At 32.9% G+C, this 25,296-nt stretch overlaps 1 long non-coding RNA gene across 1 annotated transcript in view; it reads left to right on the top strand.

The window, feature by feature from the left end:
* The first annotated feature begins 281 nt into the window (after positions 1-281).
* The window catches only part of LOC144252819 (uncharacterized), a 64,493-nt gene continuing 39,478 nt past the window's right edge, over positions 282-25,296 (top strand). Inside the window, exon 1 of the long non-coding RNA XR_013343064.1 lies at positions 282-349. This is a non-coding gene — a long non-coding RNA (uncharacterized LOC144252819). The remainder of the gene's footprint in view (positions 350-25,296) is intronic.

Raw genomic sequence — 25,296 nt, 5'->3', positions numbered from 1 at the left:
GACAGTGTTTAAATTAAACTTCTTCATTCAGGAAACAACTGCTGAACATCTAACAGAAGCTAAGATTTTCTGTAAATAGTTTTGTCATAAATGTCATAATTTAATTTTAGAATCAGATAACATTGTGCTTAAAATGAAAATAGTAGTTCACACCCCACATACCAAAGCATTGGGAAACAGTAGACTACATATAAATAGAGGTCCTGTAAGTCTGTATTTCCCGGCATTCTGGGAGATGTCTGAAGTGTGTGGAAGTATACACACATGATGACTGCATGTTGGTGAAATTCCCAAAAATCACATTCTTCAGACCACATTGCCATCATTAAGTGAAACATGGCCACATAAAGTAAGTTAAAAGGATTTTATAAATAATGCAGATGAAATAAAGTAAAAATTTGAAACTTACTGAAGGTTCATTTACCTGATTAAAATGAATTCTTGTAGTCTCCAATTCTGTATCTATAGTACAAACAGAGATTCCAGCTTGCTTTCTCACTTGATCCTCTTTGTTAATTCTGTTTCTTTTTCATTTAATGGGTTCTTATTTTTTTCATGTAACATAATTTTTTTCTCTTTGTCTCATCTTCTTTTAAGATATATCTGAAGTTAAATATGGTTACCTTTTAGTGGATTTTTCCAGAAAACAAAAAAGTCTTTTTATGTTCTGGCTCTTTGTATGCTGATTTAGTATACTAATAAAAATTATATGCTCTCTGAAGATTTTCTAGTTTAAAATTTTTAATTTCTCCTTTAATCTTGTCTAAAACATACATAATTTAAAGTCAATAATAAAATTCTGTTTTATTATTTGATAAGTTTCTGTTACTAGCAAATCTTTTAGATACTACAGAAAAGAAATTTTGAAATGATTTGGTAAATTGACAAGTTTAAGTTGATTTTTTTTGAACTATTATAGATCCTCCCCAGTTCAAAAGATAATTTCAAGTAAAATAAGTTTTAAAGACTTATTGTTTATATACAAACTTATGAATTCAGCAGTAATATGATGTATCTTCATAAAATATGTCAGGTATACCTACAATTGGCTTACAGTATAACAGCATATTCAGAAATTTTTCTTTCAATATGTATCTTTTGCGGCTTGGGCTGTAGCTAAGTGGTAGAGCACTTGCCTAGCATGAGTGAGGTGCTGGCTTTGATCCTTAGCACCACATATAAATTTAAAAAAGATATTGAAAATATGTATTATTTGTATTACTATAATCCAAATCTGGAATTAGAAATGTAATACCTGTTATTACACTTTTATGTCTCTTTTATGGTTACAATTTCAACTCACCTTGTTGATCATTATGTATTTTACAAACAACTTAAAATCCACTTTTGAACAAGAAAGGACCTAATATTTAATCCAATAATGAAGAGTAATGTCTTTCAACAGGTGAATGGATAAATAAAATTATATATATACACAAACACACGCACACACACACACACACACACACACACACACATACACACACAGTAGAATATTATCCATAACAAAAATAACTTTATGTCAACATATAGTCTACTGTCATGTATACCTAAAAAACATTTAAAATTTATTATATGTTATTTCAATGTAAAAATCTGAACAAATTTAATTTATGAATGAGAGTGAATTTGAATAAAATAATTTATAATCAGTTTTCATTTCATTTTTAAATAAATGTTAATGTTAAATGTGTAGCTGAGGGCCTAGCTCAGCACTAGCATACCACACTAGTCACAAAAAACACTGGGTTTGATCCTAAGCATCAGAATAAAAATAATAAATGTATAAAAACATGCTTCAGGGCAGTGAAAAATGCCTCATTGGTGGAATACAAACTTTCTTGAGAGCAATTTAAAAATTCTGAAAATTTTTTAAAGTTTCCCAACTTTAAAAAAATAATTCTATATTGATTTTTTTTTCAAAAGTAAACAGAAATATAGAAATTATTTTTTTCTTTTGTTCTCACCCCCATCTATGGTACCAGGGAGTGAGCCCACAGAAGCTAAATCACTTATCCACATCTCAAAGCCATTTTCATTTTTTTATTTGGAGACAAGATCTCAATAATATTCATAGGACCTTGCTAAATTGATGAGGCTTGCTTTAAACTTTTGATCCTCCTGTATCTGCCTCCCCAGCTAATGGAATTATAAGAACTTGCCATGGTATCTGAGTAGTAAAGGATTCTTTTTTAAATGATATTTTTTGAAACATTAATTGTAATAAAAAGTTATAAACAGATAAAAATCTCAAATTCTGTTTGTTAAATAAATAGATTTCTAGCAGATGGGGTTCCATAGAGCCATTAAAATTATGATGGGGAAAAATATGCACTTAGTTTTTTAGGAGTAATTACATTTAATAATATGCTATCATATTTGTAAGAATTTTATGATTGATTCATGTTTTCTCCCTTGAAAAGTGCTAACAGATGAGTCAGCAATTAAAAAATCTTCTTATTTCTACTGGAATAAAGAAAAGGATTCCACCCCTTCTTTCAATCTAGGATATAATACTTCAAATCGTGGAGTTGTTGATTCAATTCTGTATTTTCTTGCTTAAACTCTGATACCCTCTTTTTGAGCTCATTTTCCATTTGTGCATTTTAAACATGTAGTGAACACTGTGTGCAGTGACTTTTTTGCATTTTATTATTTTTGAAGTGCTTTCTGGGGTTTTGACAGGCTAACAGAGTCTGTAAGGAAAAAAAGATAACAGAAATAAAATATGTGCTTGAAAAATATATTATTTCATGTGTAAAATTGTTGTTGATTAGAACTATTAATACCAGGGCTGGGGAATATGGCTAAAGTTGTAGCGCACTCGCCCGGCATGCGTGCGGCCTGGGTTCGATCCTCAGCACCACATACAAACAAAGATGTTGTGTCTGCCGAAAACTAAAAAATAAATATCAAAATTCTCTCTCTCTCTCTCTCTCTCTCTCTCTCTCTCATAAAAAAGAACTCTTAATACCAGAAAAGAAAGCCATGCATTAATATAGCATAGTTAATCTTTGTCTTATATTAATGGGGGCTTTGGAGTTGGAATCAAACTATACTGAGATTCAAATCCTAACCTTATCATTTCATTTTTTTAAGTATGTATTTTTCATTTGTAGTTGAACACAACATCTTTATTTCACTTATTTATTTTTGGGTGGTGCTGCAGATTGAACCCAGGGTCTCGCACGTGCGAGGTGAGTACTCTACCACTGAGCCACATCCCCAGCCCCTGACCTAATCATTTTAATAGCATTGTACTATTAGAATTGATATTAGAAGAGATTATTTTCACCCTCTTTTGCTTGTTATCACTATCATTAATAAAAAGGAGATAATAACAATACCTATTCCAGGGGATTATTTTAAGGATTAAATGAGCTTATATTTCTAAAATTTTAGGCAAGGACTTGACATGTATTGACTTTTCAATGAATGGTACCTATTAGTTTTAATTTTCTAAAATTTCTAATTTGTAAAATTAGATGCTTCCAATTAAACTGTATTGTAAGTAATATAACTTCATGGCATTACTATCTGAACAGCAAAATATCAAAAGAAAATACTATGGCAATAAAAAGCACATGTGACTATAGTTTCCATGGTCTTTTAAGTTGAGTTCTCAGTTCTTATCTGTATTTTCTGTCCTTACAAAACATTTTGTATGTATATATTTCTATTTTTTTTAATTTGTTTTAATTAGCTACGCTTGAAAGTACAATGACCTTGACATGTCATACATTTGAATCACTTGGGATATAATTTCTCATTTTTCTGAGTATACAGGTTGCAGAATCACATTGGTCATTCATTCATACTAGTATCCTTCCTATCTCTCCAACCCCTCCCCTCCCCTCCTATTATTTCTCTCTATCTAATCTAGGGTAACGCTATTCTTTTTTTTTTCCCTCACATCTTTATACATGTATTTTGTATAACAACAAGGTTCTCTTTCCACCATTCATGCAATTCCCTTTCTCCCTCTCTTTCCATCCCAGCCCTCTTCCCTATGTAGAGGCAATCTTCTTCCCATGCTCCTCCCCTCTTCCCCATTTTGAATTACCCACCTTATATCAGAGAAGACATTCAGCATTTTTTTGTGTCGGGGGATTGGCTAACCTTACTTAAGATAATCTGCTCTAATGTCATCCATTTCCCTGCAAATGCCATGATCTTGTTAGTTTTTAGTGCTGAGTAATATTCCATTATACACACACACACACACACACACACATATATATATATATATATATATATATATATATATATATATCACATTTTTTAATCCATTTATCCATTCAAGGGCATCTAGGTTGTCTCCACAGTCTAGCTATTGTGAATTGTGCTTCTATAAACATTGATGTGGCTATGTCCCTGCAGTATGCTGTTTTTAATTCTTTTGGGTATAGTCCGAGAAGAGGAACTGGGTCAAATGGTGGTTTTATTCCCAGCTTTCCAAGGAATCTCCATACTGCTTTCCAAATTGGCTACACAAATTTGCAGTACCACCAGCAGTGTATTAGTGTACCTTTTCCCCCACATCCTTGCCAGTACTTATTGTTGTTTGTCTTCATCATGGCTGTCATTCTTACTAGAGTGAGATAATATCTTAGAGTAGTTTTAATTTGAATTTCTCTGACTACTAGAAATAATGAGCATTTTTTCCTATGTTTGTTGATTGATTGTATATCCCCTTCTGAGAAGTGTCTGTTCAGGTCCTTGGCTCATTTGTTGATTGAGTTATTTGTTTTTTGGTGTTTAGCTTTTTGATTTCTTTGTGTACCCTAGAGATTAGAGCTCTATCTGATGTGTGAGCAGTGAAAATTTGTTCCCAGGATGTAGGCTCCCTATTCACCTCACATATTATATCCCTTACTGAGAAAAAAACTTTTAGTTTGAATTCAAACCATTGGTTGATTCTTGGTTTTAATTCTTGTGTTATAGGTGTCTTATTAAGGAAATTGGGGCCTAGCCCCGCATGATGGACATTAGGGCCTATATTTTCTTTTATTAGATGCAGAGTCTCTGGTTTAATTCCTAGATCCTTGATCCATCGAGTTAACTTTTGTGCATGGTGAGAGATAGGGATTAAATTTCATTTGTTGCATATGGATTTCCAATTTTCCCAGCACTATTTGTTGAAGATGCTATTCTTTCTCTAGTGTATGCTTTTAGCACCTTTGTCTAATATAAGGTAGTTGTAGTTTTGTGGATTAGTCTCTGTGTCCTCTATCCTGTACCATTGGTCCTCCAGCCTGTTTTGTTGCCAGTACCATGTTGTTTCTGTTACTATTGCTCTGTTGTATAGTTTGAGATCTGGTATAGTGATACCACCTTTTTCACTCTTCCTACTTAGTATTGCTTTAGCTATTCTGGGTCTCTTATTTTTCCAGATGAATTTCATGATTGCTTTTTCTATTTCTATGAGGAATGCCATGGGGATTTTGATTGGAATTGCATTGAATCTGTATAGTACTTTTTCTAATATGTTCATTTTAATAATATTAATTCTGCATGTCCATAAGCAAGGTAGATCTTTCCATCTTCTAAAGTCTTCTTTTATTTCTGTCTTTAGGGTTCTATAGTTTTCCTTGTATTGATCTTTCACTGCTTTTGTTAGGTTGATTCCCAAGTATTTATTTTTTTAGGGTATTATGAATGGGGATGTTTTTCTCATTTCCTTTTCAGAGGATTTGCCACTGATATACAGGAATGCCTTTGATTTATGGGTGTTGATTTTATATCTTGCCACTTTTCTGAATTCATTTTCTAGTTCTAGAAGTTTCTTGGTAAAGTGTTTTGGGTCTTCTAGGTATAGAATAATATCATCAGCAAATAGTGCCAGTTTACATTGTCTCTCTTGCATGGCTCTCTTGCATTTCAGTTTTCTTGGAGATAAAAATAGAGATTCCAATGGGTCCTGCCCAGGTAAAGTTTTTGACTTTGTACTGACAGTTAGGATGACATCAAACTCTCAAGTATCCACTGCCATGAAAACTTTAGGTTAATTACATTCATGCTCACATTTTCTAAATTAACTCATACGCATAAATTCTTGCAGATTTTATGGTTAGTAAGAATTACCCTTTTTTCTTTGATTTTTCAGAATCTGGTCTTAAACACAGTCACAGAATTCTCCTGTTCAGGGTAACTTAGGTTGCTCTTATGAACATTATTTTGAAACTGCCTTTCTCCTTCAGATAACAGATTGTTAAGGAATGTGACATATCCTGTCCAGCTAAGCCAGAAAGGATGCAAATAAATTGCTTCTTAGAAAATAAAGCATGGGGACTATATATTGGTCCTATTTATTTATTTATTTATGGTTTATTTGTTTGTTTGTTTATAGTACTGTGTGTTGAAACCAGAGCTAGTCTACCACTGAGCTACATCAACAGCCCTATTTTTATATTTTATTTAGAGACAAGGTCTCACTTATTTTTTTAGTGTCTCTTGGATAAGTTGATAAGACTGACTCTAAGTTCATAATTCTCCTGCCTCACCTTCCCAAACTTCTAAAATACAGGCATGTGGCACCATTACCAACCTACCATTTATTTAAAAAGCACTTCAGTTTTTTTTAACCAGGTTCTGTAAATAATACTACAATGAAAATGGACATGCAGTGTTCTCTATGATGTAATGACTCAAGTATTTTTTTTAGATACATACCCAGAATTACTACTAGTGGAACATATGACTTTTTTATTTTAACTTTCTGAAGAACCTTAATACAATTTTCAAAAATAGCTTTATTCAATTAATATTCTCACCAATATATTTGTTCAACTGAGTCTTTTTATATAATGCTTTTATGCACTGGAGTACCTACTATCTTTCAGATTTTTTATTTTTTACTTCTAAATATTTTATTTATTTTTTATTAGTCATAGACAAATTACTTTTATTTCGTTTATTCATTTTTATGTGGTACTGAGGCTTAAATACAGTGCCTCCAATGTGCTGAGCAAGAACTCTACAACTACGCTAGAACTCCAGCCCCAACCTTTGAGATTTTTAGCACAGGCATTCTGACAACACTGCACTAGGTGCAGGATATTTTTAATTTGACTGATACATTAAATTACTGATGTAAGTGTGTTAGATTCCAGGATTTCAAGTAGCCAGAGGAAGAGTATCCTGTAAATACTTTCTGTGATGAAACAGTAATCTGTGATTTCTAAAACTTTGTTAAAACTACTGCTGAACATTTTTTATTTGGAAGTAGTTATAAACAATGCAAATCCAATGGTTTGAAATATATAACGATTTACCCATGCTCAGTCTCTGTTGCTCATAGAAATTGAAAGTTTAGGATACACTCTCTTGAACAGAAGTTTCTAATGTTAGACATTCAGTGCATGGAGAAACTTCTTCTGAAAAACTATTGGTAGGCCTGGAATTATTACTGGGATGAACAAGGTTAGGTCAGGGATCAGAAAGTGCTCAAATCTTACTGATTCTATCAGGAGATTGATTGATTTTCCCCTTTTGTACCTTAATTGAATCAAGAGAGAAGTAATTCTTCCAGCAAGAGAAGTTAGCAAAACCCTGGAAAAATCCCTTTTTTTGTATAACTGACACCTTTGAGATGTAATTTCTCTGTCCTGACTTCAGGTTGTGAAAAAAATCAAAAGTCTTACTTGGTCATAGAAGAAAACCACTTTGTCATTTTCATACTTATATTTCACTCCTTCTTTAACCAATGAATAACTTAAGATAATAATCACAGAAAATTTTAAAGTCAGTTTAGATATTAACCCCAATCTCCCCTTATTTAAGGTGCCCTCAAATTTCAAGGGATATTTCTCAGATATGTGACACTTCGGTAAACAACACAAATACCCACGTGTACCCTAGGTTTTTCTACTCATTTGATTGTAGGTATTTTTTCACTTGTCCAATGTATCTAAATCTCAGAACTCATTTATGACTTTGTCAAAGTAACACAAATAACATGAGTAGATGTGTATCAATATATCAGTAGATAAAGGTTGGTTAGAAGCCTTCTATTTTGCTATATTTCTGTTATGGTCCAGCTTTGAGGTGTTACCCAAAACTCATATGTAAGACAATGCAGGAAGGTTTGGAGGAGAAATGATTGGGTCATAGCCTTAACGTCATCAGTGAATTAATCTCTGAATGAATTAACTGTGTGGTACCTGAATTGATAGTGTGTGGCTGAAGAAAGTGAGAATTGGGGCTTTGGAATCTAAATTTGTATATTCACCCAAAAATGAATCTGTCTCTTTACTGTGATCACTATATCAGTTGATTCCCTCCACCACACCTTTTTGCCATAATGTTCTGCCTCACCTTGAGCCCTGAGAAATGGAGCAATCTTCTATAGACTAAGGCTTTTGAAACCCTAAGCCTGTAAATAAACTTTTATTCCTCTACAATTTCTATGGTCAATTTGTTAGTCACATTGTTGAAAAAGGCAACTGAAACAACTTTTAACTTGATCTCTCATTATGTCTGTTCTTTGTGATGAGTTTGAACCCAGTACCTTACATATTCTGCACACCAACTCTCAGGAAACTGTGACCCCATCTAACTTTATATTGTATTGTATTATCCATTTATTTCTAGTGTTATTTTTGATATGAATAGGCTTAGACCATTCTATTGCTCTTAACAATACAAAAAATTACATGCACATGGATTCATCTTTGTGTTTGGTTCATACTATGACTCCTTGGACTTTAATATTGTATTATGCATTTATTTTATACATCAGTGTCTCTTAATAATACTAATAGTTCATTTGGTTCTCTGAAGCATAGGTTTTGGAAGTATTTCATATATACTTTTCATTCCATGTGATTTTTTTTCTTTAGTCTCTTTCTTTTAATAGAGAAGCATGCTGAAATTTCTTTGTTAATGATTTTTTTTTCTTAGTTGTAATTGTAATACCTTTATTTTATTTATTTATTTTTACGTGGTGCTGATGATTGAACCTAGTGCCTCACATGTGCTAGGTAAGCACTCTACCATAACCCCAGTCCTACATGCTAAAATATTGATGAAAATTTTACAGATTACATTCAAGGAAAAAGGTTTTCTTTGTAATGATGTGTAATATCTAAACACATGTGTGTAATTGGGTCTTTTATGTCATAATTCAAGTTTTTATTTACCAATAAATTCTACATATTTCCCTTTAGAGTGTATATGCAATGTGTGAAGTAGTATCCAAATGTGACCTTTATATAATACTGATGTGGTGTTTTTCATTGTTTGTTAGGCTGAATGTAGGGGCGCAAAAAATGTATCTTGACAGTAGAAACCACTTTACTCACACTTTATTATTTTTATATTGCTTATGTGCACATTTTATTTTATTTCACCTTACAGATTTCAACTGTATGGAGCACGCAGCTCTTCTTTTATATATTATTATGGTTTTTAAGAGCAGTCATATTTATAAGTTAATGCTACTTGTGGGGAAGTATCATATCCTTCAATAGGCACACATTTTTTTACAAAAATATAGCCTCTTATAATTCATCTGTAATTCATGAGAACTTTTCACTCCACATCTTCATGAATACTGTTTAATTTTATGTATTTGGTTATATTTTCTCTTTTTAAAATTTTTTAAGATGCTAAAATTTTTATGAGTGCAGAATTCTTAGATATCAGAATATTCAAGTCGCTTGCTTGTTCTTCTCTTGGTGTCCTTATCTTTTTCTTACTGAATAAATTTATTCATGCATCAGGTAATTTATCTTACCTGTTACTTTGTACCCTTTAATGGTATGACTTCATTTATTCATTGTTTTAATGCCCAATTTATGAATTTTGTAACATTTTGTTTTGTGCAACTTTGAAAAGAAATGTTTTCCATTGCTGTGTGGTTCTTATGACTGAAATCAAGGGTGCCTTTCCATTCAAAACTAGACTCTAGTCTTAATATTATATGAGTCAGTCTCAGTAAGTTGTTCATCATCTCTGTGAAATTTCTTTTATTATTATTGTTATTATTTATATGAGAGAGTGGAATGCATTATAATTTTTATTACACATGTAGGGCACATTTTTATATCTCTTGCTGTATACAAAGTATATTTACACCAATTTGTGTCTCCATAAATATACTTTAGATACATTTATACATACATAATTGCAAACCTTCTGTCACCTCTCTTCTCCCCCACCCCTCTACCCAATCTAAAGTTTGTCTATCCCTCTCATGCCCTTCCCTACACCACTATGAATCAGTCTCCTTGTATTAAAGAAAACATTCAGCATTTGTTTTTGGGGGGATTGGTTTTGTCATAACTTCTCAAGCAGTTGATAATATGAGCATGTACGGACACATTCACAATAAAACATTTTTTTTCATATAGTAACTATTGAATGTTTTATAGTTACATATTGACTATCTTTGAAAGACTTATTTTGCTGTATTAAGCAAGATTATAATCACTTTGTGTGTGTGTGTTTGTGTGTGTGTGTGTGTGTGTGACACAGATATCTCATAGTTAGAGGAACTTTCTTTAGAAAGGATAGCAATTTTCTACTCCTCAGCAGTGGAAACTTTCATTTTTTATTGTCTAATTGTAAAGAATATGTTAAAGATTCTGTTTTTAGGGATGGGATTATGGCTCAATGGTAGGGTGCTCACTTAGTATATGAGAGGCATTAGGCTTGATACTCAGCACCACATTAAAATAAAATAATAATAATAAGATATTGTGTCCTCTGCCAACTAAAAAAATTAAAATTATCTTTTTGGTACACTGATCTCTCCAAATTTGTAACATAAAATAATGTGTTGCATAGTGATCTTTTAGTCAGTGATGGAATTTGTATACAACAACAGCTACAAAATGTAGCCTAGGATTGTAGTAGTATACAATCTAAATGTCAGTACACAGTATGATATTTGCAAAAATTGCAAAGTCACTTTGAGTGCATTTCTTAGAGTGTATGCCTGACATTTAATGAGGCATTTTTATACACATACTATACATTACAAGAACTGATATAATTTTTGTATGACTGTTTTATCTCAGATTTACCAAAGCATGCATGCAATTTTATTTGTCTATCAAAGATCAAAAATTTGACATTTTGGCCATTACTGGAGATTAGTTTATTTTGAGTATTATATTATTGTTGTTGTTGTTGTTGTTATTATTATTATTATTATTATTATTTTGGTATCAGGTATTGAACTCATGGGCACTGAACTCCCGAACAACATCACAAGCCTTCATTTGCATTTTATTTAGATACAGGCTTTCAGTGAGTTGCTTAGCGCCTCACTTTTACTGAGGCTGACTTTCAACTTTTGATCCTTCTGCCTCTCCTACCTTGTTAGTTTCACAAGATTCTTACCTGCTTTTTTCTTTGACATCAAGTGCCTGTTATCCTCTCATGTTGCTCATTGCTGTACTCAGCAGTTTTAGATGTTCTTCTTTTCACATTTTGACACCATAGTCAGCAGATCCAAAATCTTAAATTAGATAGTCCTTAATACACAGTTTCTCATTTTGATTTCTTGGTGTTCAAGTTCATGAACAACTTGAAAAATGTTCAACAGATAGTTATAAATGGTATAAAATGTGAATTAAAAAAATCTATAAAAAAGTTAAAACAATCTGACATTTTATTTGGATAAATAATAAATTGTGAATGAAGGTAGCACCAGCACTATCTTATGGAGAAAAGTAAGCATCTTCCAAGAAAGGTAAGAAAAAAATAATGAGAGGAAACAGTAGAATAAAAATACATTTTTACCTGGAGGAATTGATTTTTGAGAACTTTCCAGCTAAATCTGGCACATAATTTTATAGGGGTCAGAGACACCCATGAAATTGATGCCTCACAAATATCTAAACTACCTCATGGTAAGGAAATCTTTGAAAGTGATACCTATGAAGCATGAGAATGAATCAAAGAAGGATGACGAATACTCCTCTGTAAAAGTGCTTATAAAATATATTTTTTTCATTAAATCCTAATGTAAATGATTATTTGTGTGCATAGTGATTAGATATTACTTTTTTCAGATGTACAAAAAGGGTCAAATGCTGATTAAAGTCACATCTTCCAGCTAGAATCATATGGAAGAGAACATTTAAATTGTAGAAAAAATGCTGTTTTATTTTCGGTCCTATTATTTATTTTTATTTGAACTTAATCTTCCACTAATGTGATATGCAACTCAAAATGATTCAGTTATTTCTCTGAGTTCATCTTTTTATGACTACAAAATGACAAAATTTGGATTATGTCATTTCTTATATTCTTTATACCAAAAATCAGAGGGCTAAAGATAACTTTAACTATACTTGGAGTTGGGGGTTGTGGTTCAGAGGAAGAGCACTCACCTAGCATGTATGAGAAACTCAGTTCAATGTTCAGCTACATACAAAAATAAATAAATAAATAAATATTTAACATTAATAATTAATGTTAAAAATAACTCACTGATCTTTACTTAGACAATAATATTTTAGATTTACATCTTTTTATAAACAATTACATGAAGGGGCTGGGGTTGTGGCTCAGAGGAATATCACTCATGTAGCATGTGTGAGGAAATGGGTTTGATTTTTTGCACTATATATAAATAAATAAAGTTCTATTAAAAAAAACTTCATGACACACATCTAAAGAAAATGAGACTATTTAATTATTAGCAAATATTTAATAACACTGACTTCTCAGGAGAGGTTTGATTTACACTTATACTGGCACCAAAAAATTCCAGGGTTCTTCTGACAGAATTATGATTCTTTGTCTTACAAAAGTAGAGGATATACTTGGTTCAGAGTATATTCTTTTATTAGCTTAAAAATAACTATTTACTATGTAATTATATACTATTCTTAAGATTCATTACTTTTTGGTGGTTGAGCATAGATCGATTCATAAAAAATGAATTTTTTATTGGAAAAAAATTCTAAGGTAATATTTGTTTTAAAAATATGGTAAACTGGGTAGTCATGGTGGTTCATGCCTGCAATCTCAGTGGCTTTGGAGGCTGAAACAGGAGGATCACATGTTCAAAGCAAGCATCAGCAATGGCAGGACACTATGCAACTCATTGAAACTGTGTCATAAATAAAATACAAAATAGGGATGGGAATGTGCCTCCGTGGTTTAGTGCCTCTGAGTTTAATCTCTACTACCCACCGCCCCCAAAATTGCTAAAATCGCAGGAGCATGCCTGTTATACCACCGGATTGAGAGGTAAAGGGTAGAGGATAATAAAAAAAAAAAAACAGGTTTAGAAACTCAGCAAAACCCCACACAACTTTGTGATAACCCTTTCTGAAAATTAAAATAAATAAATTAATTAAATTTGGGGGATGTGACCCAGTGGTAAATTGTCCTTGATTTCAATCTGTAAATTCTCCAAATGGTAAACTATCATGCAAATGACAACAGCAAAATGTATTTATATTTTTAAAAATCATTTTGTTAATACATACATTCCATTTTCAGATGCCACACACAAGCAACCAGATATCTAAAAACAGGTTTTATATTAAAATTATGACACTTGAAAATGTCTGTCAAAACTAGATCAATTCTTCTCAGCAGACTAGACACTTTTTATTGAGCTGCTTGTGCTATCACTTGGGTGTTTCTTATCTGAACTTTTCCTATATAAAGAAATCAAAACTGCAAAAAAATTATAAAATGAACAGGGATATCCTCCCTGCAAGCCTCATAGATATGAACACATATATGTCTTGATATTATGTACCTCTTTTTTGACACTTCATAAATTATAACATGTTAGTGACAATTTAAATTGAATGGAAGAAAGACTTTTTATTCATATGCCATGTGTGAGCTATATTTGGTCCTCTAAGGAACAAGATTTACCTGCTAAAAATAAGGGTTACCACTCTCTGAACAGAAGGATCAGAAGTGTAATGGAATTCAGACATCCAAATGATTCACTGAAGACATTTTTTTAGGTACCAAGTTTTCTCACTTCTAATCAATCATCTGAACATGTCTCAATTTTTTTTCTCTTTTTGTTAGACTTTTAATCACATAATGACATGAGACAGCCATCAAGTCACAAAGAGTGACAATACCCATTTCACAAAGAGTGGCAATACCCATTTCAAAACTGTACAATGATTTGGAAAGAAAGTGGCATGTTGGAAGGTTGAAGAGCAAATGTTACAGATTTCAGCCTGAATCTGAAGGCCAGAGATTCAGGAGTGCTGTGGATGTAAGAAATATCTATCTCATGCAGTCAAGCAGAGAGCCAGTGAATCCTCCCTCCTCCACATTTTTGTTCCATTCAGGCCCTTAACAGTTTAGATGACACCCACTCACATAGAGGAAGGCAATCTGCTTCATTCAAGCTACTGATTCAAATGTTTATCCCCTCCAGAAATACTCTCATGGATATACCAGAAAATAACATTTAATCAGCTATCTGGACATCTCATGATTCAAGTCAGTATAATATATAAAACTATCACACTGGTAAAATGTCAGTAAGAATAATGTCACTAATAAACAATAAATTGTCAACAAAGAGAATAAAAACAATACAATGATATCACCATTCAGATCTTTGACTTTAGAATTTTTACTGTAGGAATTATAATTGTTTTAATGTAGGGGACTCAGCATTCAAAACTAATAATCACTTTTTAAACAAATTTATAAAATTAAATATTATTCTTAACTTTCATTAAGAATTAAAATTTGATATGCTCTAATATTACTATTAGAGCATAAATTTTTTAGAGAGAGAGAAAATATTTTTTAAAATATTTTTTAAAATATTTTTGGTGGACACAACATCTTTATTTTATTTTTATGTGGTGCTGAGGATCAAACCCAGCACCCTGTGCATGCCAGGTGAGCATATACCTCAGCCCTAGAGCATAATAATTAATAATTAATTTTATTAATAATTAATTATAATAATTAATTTTATTGTTTCAAAATGTTAATACATTTATCAAGTTAAAATACATTATTTCATTCACATTTTAACATTTTAAGCATAAGTAACTACGGTTGCAAGAGTTCTGTTTGTTTGTTAGTTTGTTTTTGTGTTTTTTTTTCAGATAAGCCTTAAAATGTAAAAAAAAAATAACCAAATTGACAATTTCAGGTGGATTTCCCACAGGCAATTTTTCACAGCAGAATTAATTAACACACACTGGCTGATGGTCACTGCACCCAGACATCACTTTCAATATAGATCTAGAACATTATCAGGAGAACACGTCAAGATTTACAACAGCAAACAAGACTTAGATATCAACATAGCTATCAGGCCAAGGTAAAGAGCTCATGAATTACATCTTGGAGCATTTGAAAGTAAAACAATTGAACATATATTTTAAAATTTAAATGAATACATAAAATAAGACTAAAGTGTTTCACAAAAATTTTATAACTGAAATATTAGATCATTATTCCATGCAGAGCTAATTGTAAATTACAGAGCAGGTTGCAGTTACAGACAGTGATTGGAAATGATTCAAAAGCTAATGAAAGTTAAATGATAAACCATGTTCTAAAAGATAAGCATTGCAAATCTATAAATAAAAAATGCTCAGAAATTTGAATTAATGTAACAGTTACCCTTTTAACATTTTCTCATGTTGCAAAGCAATTCACATTAGACTTAACTAATGACAGAGAGAGAGAGACAGAGAGAGAGAGAGAGAGAGAGAGAGAGAGAGAGAGAGAGAAAGAGAGAGAGAGTTTCTGCTAAAATAAATTGAACACTTCAAACCTTGTATTTATGAGAAAGCAATGGCCACACTAAGCATGTCAGTTAGGGACCTGTGCTCTATGCAGAGATACAAACACCATCTTCACCATTACTTCAGAATCTTAGAGTGTTTTCTTGTGACAGCAATTGTGGTGAACAATAAACTGTTAGCACATCATACTGGTTTTTCTAATTTATTTATTCATTTCCTTATTATATCTGACAGAAAGCCTATTTAGTGCCCTCTATGTATTGAGATTGTGGAACTGTCCTTTTTGTAGGCCTTTGTTTTATTTGGAGGGGATGGAGGTATAAAGCTAATATAATGCTCTTTGGAGCTGACAGAGGAAAGAATGAAAAGAGTCTTCCCACTCCATGTTTTCAGGGATGTGCTATAGATAGAACCATCAAATTCCTGGTTGCCATGGTGGGTGAAGTTGATTTGATTGCCCACTTTTCTATAACTTAGAAGATGAAGAAAATAAAGCGGATAATGAGAGGTCCTTGGGTCCAATTTGACTGGGTGGCAGATGCGGTAATGGATAGGGTTTGCTGTAGAGTTCAGCTTATTACAATAAGCATGTGTGGGTACTGAGAGACTAGCACAGTATCACTCAGAGAATATGTGTTTTGCTAGTTTGCAGAAATGGGAGAAAAGAGGTTACATATAGCACAAGGCAAGTATATGTGTGTTGTCTCTCAGTGCAGAAAACACACCAGACCTCTGTGTAGGGAATTAGGCAGAGGGGATTTGCCTGTGTTTCTGTGTGTAGGCTTTTCTGTACACCAGCCAAGTCGCCTAAAAATTGCCAACCTCTATAGCTGTACTTTTCCATATTGCCCTTCGTTAACTGGCTCTCTCTTGACCCCACCTGCAAACCCATACTACACCTTCTATGGGTTGAACTATGAATGCCAGTGCATATTCCTACCCTAAACACACCTCCCTTTTTTGAATCTCCCATCATTCTTGAATTACAGTCTGCCCTGAGATAGGAAGGGTGCCATCCCTCAAGGCCAGTTCACTACAAATACCATAGTTTCTACCTATTCCCCACTCACTATCAATAACTTTTTAGCAAACAAAAGGTACTTGTAATGGCTCAGTGTTTTCACTAAACAACACTTGCATGTTCAAAGTCAGTCATATTATCAATGCAAAAAAAAACCAAAAAAAACTCAACCACCAAAATCTACTTCTGTCAAATGTTATTATCTTTGAAAGTAGTGTTTTAATTTTCTTTTAAAATAAATTATTAAATTTTTAAGCAAATCTTTACATATGAATAAGATGTTGGTGATTGCTTAAATTAGGACACCACTTAATGACCTATTATACATTTTCTGTTTTTTATGTATTTCTTTTAAAATTATTTTTATATATGACAACATAATGCATTACAATTTATATTACATGTATTTATTCTTGCCTTGTGCTCTATATAACCTCTTTTTCCACCTTTTTCAAACTAGCAAGACACATATTCTCAGAATGATACTGTGCCAGTCTCTTAGTACGCATACATTCTTATTTCCATAAGCTAAACTCTACAGCCAACCCTACCCATTACCTCATCTACCACCCAGTCAACATGGAACGAAGCACCTCTCATTATCCCCTTCATGTTCTGCATCTTCTAAATTTTAGAAAAGTAGAATATCACCTCAAGTTTCCTCATTTATTACATGTATTGAGCACAATTTTTTACATCTCTGGTTGTACACAAAGTAGAATCATATCTTTTGTGGCTTCATACGTGTACATAGGGTAATAATAACAATTATATTCCACTGTCTTTTTTACCTTTAAACCTCCTTCCTTCCCCTCTCTCCCCTTTTCTCCTTTTTCTTTCTGAAGTTATGTAATTCTCCCATTCTGTACCTTCCCAAATAATGTTATGAATTAGCATCCTTAAATCAGAGAAATCATTTGGCATTAGTTTTGGGGGGATTTTCAAATTTTACATAGCATTATATTCTTTAGCTCCATCAATTTTTCTGCAGAAGTCATGATTTTACTTACTTTTAATGCTGAATAATATTCCATTGTGTATATATACCACATATTCTATTTACATTCATCTACTGAAGGGCATTTATGTTGGTTCCACAATTTAGCTATTATGAACTGTGCTGCTATAAATATTGATGTGACTGTGTCCCTGTAGTATGCTGTTTTTAAGTCCTTTGGGTACAGAATGAAGAGTGGGATATCTGGGTCAAGATGGTTTTATTCCAAGTTTTTCAAGGAATCTCCATACTGCTTTCCAGATTGGCTGCACCAATTTGAAGTCCCACCAGCATTGTATGAATGTGCCTTTTACCCACATTCTCACCAACAATTATTGTTGTTTTTATTCTCAAATTACTGGAGTAAGGTGAAATCATAGAGTTGTTGTGATTTGCATTTATCTAATTGCTAGAAATATTGATTAATTTTTTATATGTATGTCAATTGATTGTATATCTTCTTCTGAGAAGTGTCTGTTCCTTTCTTTGGCTCATTCATTGATTGGGTTATTTTTTTCTTTTGGTTTTCAGATTTTTGAGTTCTTTATATATTCTATAAATTAGTTCTATATCTGAAGAGCATGTGGTAAGAATTTGTTCCCAATTAGTACGCTCTCTATTTACTTTACTGTTTATTTCTTTTGCTGAAAAGAACCTTTTTAATTGAAATGCATACTATTTATTGTTGCTTAATTTAAATCATCGTGCTCTGAAGTCTTATTAAGAAACTCAGGCACTAATGGGATAGATTTGGGCCTACTTTTTCTTTTAATAGACACAGTGTCTCTGGTTTAATTTTTATATCCTTGATTCAATTTGAGTTGAGTTTTTTGCATGGTGAGAGATAGGAGTTTAAATTTATTTTATTGTATATAAATTTCCAATTTTTCCATCATTATTTTTTGAAGAGGATATCTTTTCTCCAATGTACATTTTTGATGTCTTTTCTCAAATATAAGATAGCTCTATGTTATCTATTGTATACCATTAGTCTACAAGTCTATTTTGTTGCCAATACCATACTGTTTTTTTTCTTATTATTAATCTGTAGCATAGTTTAGGGTCTAGTATAGTGATGCCACCTACTTCACTCTTCTTGCTAAAAATTGCTTTAGATATCCTGGGTCTTTTATTTTGCCAGATAAATTTTATGACTGCTTTTTCTATTTCTATGAGGAATGTCATTGGTATTTGGATTGAAATTGCATTGAATCTGTATAGTGCTTTCAGTAGTGTGGTCATGTAGACAATATTAATTCTGTCTATTCAAGAAAAAAATTAGATCTTTCCATATTCTAGTGTCTTCTTTGATTATTTTTCTCAGGGTTCTGTAGGTTTCATTGTAGAGATCTTTCAGCACTTGTTAGGTTGATTCCCAAGGATTTTATTATTTTGACACTATTCTAAATGAATAGTTTTTCTCATTTCCTTTGCAGAGGATTTTTCATTGATATACAGAAGTGCCTTTGATATATGGGTATTGATTTTGTATCCTGCTACTTTACTGACTTCATTTACTTGTTCTAGCAGTTTTCTGGTAGAATGTGTTGAGTCTTCTAGGTATAGAATTATATTGTCAGCAAATAGTGCTAATTTGAGTTCTTCTTTACCTATCTATATCCCTTTAATTTCTTTCATCTGTCTAATCGCTCTGGCCAGTGTTGCAAGAATTATGTTAAATAGAAGTGATTAAAGTGGGCATCCCTGTCTTTTTCCAGTTTTTAGAGAAAATGCTTCCATTTTCTGCCATGGTGTCCTAGAATTATGGGTTCCAATGTTGCTGCCATTGGCCGTATAATCCATCAAATTGACAAACTCAGTTTTTATGTCACAGTATCTATATGACAAAATATCACGTGCTTGAATCTACTGGATTAGACAGGATAGACACAGGTCATTTACCTAATAGCAAGCAATATTGAAGAGTGATGTTCTATAAATCACCAGGGGCAAATATTATGGATAATATGAACTATTTGGAGTTCAAATCTAGCACCTTGCCACAAATACATTGTGGTAACTGTTCTAATATAAATTTTTGTTAAATAAATAAATAAATAAATAAAATAGAATGGTGTGGATACAGCTATCAGGTGCTACTTTTATGAATTCTATTCTAGAACATCCACTAGGTTTTACCTGGACTTTTCCAATCACAGGATTTCAAGCACCTCCCTGGGAGGACCCCTCCCATTCTGGTAATGGCCAGTGACTCCTATGGTGTCATTTGTCAGAGTCTGTCTTAACTTCTAGGCTAATGAGGAATCTGGCAAACCAGAAAACCACTACCATCACAATTCCAGATAATTTTGTGCATGGGAATTTATAGCCATCATATAAGTCTGAAGCTGCTGGCATTGGGACCACACTTAGAAAACCACTGCTCCAGCAGACTTCAACATTTAGGAGATTGGGGTGTTTTTAGAACAGGTACTGGAAGAACATGACTCAAGCCCACTTTGTTACAAGCAGGGGATGTTGCTGAAATTAGACACATACCACCACCACCACCAACAACAACAATAACATAAAGCCCTAAAATTGTTTATTGTGGAAATAATGATGAAACAGTATGTTAGATCATTTTTAACCATTAACATCATATTTTCAAAATTTTTCTTATCTAAATTTTTTAAGAATTTCTCTCTCTCTCTCTCTCTCTCTCTCTCTCTCTCTCACACACACACACACACACACACACACAAATATACAAATACACACACATTTGTAAGCATGTATAAATATAAACACAGATTTTTTGAGTAACATTTCTGTCAGTTGAAAACAGTGTGTTACAATGGAACTTTGTACTCACCATAAAATTTCTCATAAATTTTGCACTGCAGAGGACATTTCAGTTTCTTTCATTTCTTGTTGAAATTATTTTTCTTGATTTGTTAGCATCATTTGATTTCTGCTATGAGTGGATATTCCAAATTTCTCTTACTTTATTGTTTTACTTCAATAACACTTATTTCCAAACGTTTTATGTAACTTATTATATTGAAAAAAAAATCTGTATCTCATAAAAATGTAAGTTTTCAGACAGCAGAAAACTTTTGTCCATTTTTTCTTCTTTGAATCTAATGTACATAAAGAAGTACCCATAACAAGAAACCTTTGTTATTTCAATAAATTAATGAAAGAAAAATCATATGTGAAAGACCCCTAAGTGACAGAATGGAGTTGGGTGTCTCAGAGAATCCTATGTGTCATAAAGTTTTATTGTGTGATAGGTTACTCCTGCACCAAATAAAACTATTATTTTTACTGCATATAATAAAATTTCCCTTTCATTTTCTAATTTGTTAGTACTTGTATTTTGGAATCTGTTAGCTTATCTTTGGAATAACAGTCTCACCACTCCCTCATAAGAAGTTTTGAAGCAAGCCTAATTCTCTAAAAAAAAATGTTGAGTGGCTCATATTATCACTAGAGTAATGTTTTAAGAGCACAAATCTAATCATATTACTCCCCTGCTTAAACTACTCTTTAGATCCTTGTGTTTACAAAGCTCAAGCTCACTGGCCCCAAATCTTTAAATGAACTCATGGGGATGCAATTTATAATGTATCTTCACTGTAAAATAAATTTTGTAATGGTCCTTGCACTCAAGAATTGTGTGCCCAGAAGGGGTAACTTCTGAAACTCAATTTTTACATCATGATAAGGGATTATAATAGATATGATTTTGTATGATCTCCAGGAGAACCAAATAAGAAAATAGTTTTTAATAACTATTCTTGCTGAGGTTAAGCATATTCTGGATATTTTTATAAAAGCACATTCTATTTGCATGTACTTTGTATTATGTATTTTGTAACTAATATATATTTAATATTTTCAGCACTGGTCATTGAATTTAATAGAGTCAGTGGTTGATAACATAATATCTATGAGACAGAACCTCAGAAGCCTTTAATGAGATATTTAATTACCTCAAGGTAATCTGATAGTGAGGGGCATAAGATACCTTGGGAAAGACTGAAGAATTAAATACCCAATTGCAGTGCCAGGCTTCAAGTCAAATAAAAGTTGACATTATCTTCCCAGGGTCAACACTCCAGACTGCACTGTGATACTGAGGAAATTCATATCAAACTCATCATCTCTGTGAGGGTTCCTCTGAAGTATTCTTATCCATGTTTATATAAACAGTAGCATGGAGATTCGGGAGAACTAACATCCAAATATGTGGGGATAGAATTAGGTGTGTCACCATGGAAAAGTTTTTTTTTTTTTTTTTTGGTATGGTTGAGAATGAATTTTGAATGCCCTTTTCACCATTGGATGAAAATGTATTTTCCATGAAATTAACACCTTGCTGGAAAGCTCTGTGGCAGTAACTTTACTTCCAGAAGATCCATCACGTTTATAGCTGATGCAGTTGATCTGCCCTCAACTGCAGATCTTTATGATGTCCACAGCCCTTGATGTTTAAATGCCAGTTAAAGGGTTGCTCTCTCAAGTCTCCTCTCTTAAAAATGCATTCAACTTCCCAATTCAAATACACTCCTCTGCCATCACTGTGCCACTTGTCAGGCAGGCACTCACAACTGCTGTTTCATTTCATCATGATAATAACCACCATGTGCTCATTCCCTAATAGGAGACACCATTTAGGCCTAAACATATCAATTCTGGGAATAACATCATGAGCATGTGAGAGAAACTTTCAGAGACCATTCACTAACAATGAGAGATGTCAGGTGTTGAGACAGTGGAATGAGGCAAAGTGATGTGGATGTTCCCCACTTTCCTTTGAGCAGAGATATCTCCCTGCAGTAATCATTTATTTAAAAAATCCACCACCAATGAATGAACATATTGTTATGTCTTAATATTATCCACTACTATATTAAAAGAGTAATGACTGACCCCTAAGAAATATTAAACTGCATTTTAAATGACATCTGGTACCCCCCTTTTCTTCAATCACATATTCTTAGGGAAAAGTGTTGCTTTAACTTAGGAGTTGTGACCATTGGGAAAAACAACTCTAGAAAAACAATTTTGTCATTGGTTACTAAAACTACTTATGAAATCATGCATCTTATAATTGTAATATACAGAGAAAATAAATTATAAATAATTCATTCAAAATTAATAGCATATTATTTACAAAATATTTATATCTATGCCATTCATATTAGGCCCCAACATGGCTCAGGTGGCACTGGTTTGTTCCCAGTTCATCAAATTAACCATCCTGATATTAGTATGTTGTTCCATATTATATGTGTTTTACTCTATCCATCTATGTGGGGATTTCTCTCTCAAAATGTCCCTGAATTTGTAAAAAAAATATATTACATCACCATATGGCTTTTACTCAATAAACTCCTCAAGGATAAATATTTTTATAAAAGAAGATTTTCTAAATTTTTTTGAGGAAGTAAAGAGCAACACACATAGAAATAGTCCAGAATGTGAGCACATTTTTGCTAGATTATTAAGATAAACTTCTAATGAGCCTGTAGCAAAAATATGCCATAGACTTCAAGAAAAGACAGGAGATTTCTTCCTGCTGAACATGTTCTCAAGTCAGAGCTGCACACAACTTGGATACTCCTGAGGCAAAGAAAACCCATGAGGTCATTGGACTAGCTGTTCTGTCACAGAGAAAACATATACCAGTAATTACCAATTTATACATTTAATACAACTAATAATTACAAAATGCTGTCTTGAATTAATTAAATTTATTTTTGAATGAAAATGTTTAACTCTTTAGTACACCATATTTATGTTACTGCCAGATCAATGAGATTTTACTGTCAGAAAGTGATAACTCAATGCTCTTGGATAAAGAATGTAAGTCAAAGGAGACTTTAAGCATCAATTATGTGTCGCCATGTGAAGGTAGCAAAACTCCTGTTTATGAGGTTGATGCATTTCTGTATCACCTGACCACAATGATCTCATCTGAAAGAGAACAGAAGTGTAGGCACAGGCTGGCACCTCAAGAAACCTTAGTAGACATAAGGCCACAGTGATGTCTTAGAGACCATCTGGAGTACTGCATATATGGCATATGTTAAGGGTGTCTGAGTGGCAGACAACTCCCCCATGCTAGGTGTGTGAGTGGCAAACCACTTACTCATAGGCACAGCCCTGGGCATGAGGCTGTGTGTTGCAGTCCGTGCTCTTGCTCCATGGCGTACTGCTCAATTGGTTACTGCATGGAAAGTTGGCCAGAAATTGTATTGGTGGCTGCCCTTAATCTGCTTAGCTACTGCCTGAGTATATACACATAGTAACTGCAAAATTAAATCAGACCTGCTTCCTGCTTGGTCTTTTGAGGTCTTAATTAGCCACTTCATAGCCAGTCTCTTCTACACTGTTCTATGGACTTTCTCACTGGATGAGAGAGAACCCACACAACCATCAGTGCATAGCACTTGTCTTTTTTGAAGGTTTGAAAAAAACTCCTTGTAATGTGACTTTCCTGACCTCTAATGAATGTCAGTATGTTTAACATCTCCATCACCACATCTTCGATATTTGGATATTTTCTCACTTAATCCTTGTACCAGGGAAGGTTATTTCTCCATGAATTCCTCCAATTCCTCACTTTTCTGTAAGCATTTGTAAGCCTGGGGATAATGAAAAGCACTTTCTCTATCCTGCCATTCTCCAGAATGACAGTCCCTTCACGCTCTTTTAAGCAGCATTCAGCTTGTAGATGAGATGGCATTTTTCTTTATCTATGCAGGGGTTTTTACTTTTATTCACACTGCTTTCACATCTTACCTGCAAGTCAACTTCTAACTGATGGAACAATTCTGAGTGAGAAAATAAAAAACTCACCAATAAAGTAGATGATAGGTAGGCCTACTGACCTCTTCTATAGAGGTTATAAAAACTGAGTTGTGGTTTCAGGTTATTGGGAGAAAATAACTTCAGTTTCAACTCACTAAGCTTGTCATATTTTAGCCTAAACTCAATCTCCACAGGGAATTCCAGCTCCTCCAAGGCATCTATTCACCACAGGACTCTGCAAAGAAACCATGGATCCACTAGCTACAACATAAACCAGGGGATCATCCCAACATTTACCTGGGACCAAACCAAACCAGTAACTGTTCCTCTTCTGCAGGATTCAACACCCTTGCAATGAAAGTCATATTCACTAATGAAAAAAAAAATCTAGTACAATTTTCAACTGCCTTGACCATATGCAGCTTTGCTTTGATTTTGATCAACATACTAATCACTAATAAAACATTTTAGACTAAAAAAAATGATAAACACTTTTTAAAATATTTATTTAATAAATATTTATTTTCTAGTTGTAGATGAACACAATTCTTTATTTCATTTATATGTGGCACTGAGGTTTTAACCCAGTGCCTCACATGTGCTAGGTGATCACTCTACCATTGAGGCAAAATCCCAGTCTCTCATGATATACACTTTGATGTCTACATTTTTTTTCATAATAGTGTTTTGATTCATCCATGTTTTTCTGTAGATAAGCAGTTTACTTATTTTATTTAATCTATTTATTTATTTATTTATTTATTTATTTATTTTGCACCATGGATAAAACCTAGGGGCACTGAGCCACA

This window comes from Urocitellus parryii, unplaced genomic scaffold (genome assembly GCF_045843805.1).
Source record: "Urocitellus parryii isolate mUroPar1 unplaced genomic scaffold, mUroPar1.hap1 Scaffold_60, whole genome shotgun sequence".
Lineage (NCBI taxonomy): Eukaryota > Metazoa > Chordata > Mammalia > Rodentia > Sciuridae > Urocitellus > Urocitellus parryii.
The sequence above is the reverse complement of the archived record's forward strand: the minus strand, read 5'-3'. Positions and strand labels throughout refer to the sequence as shown.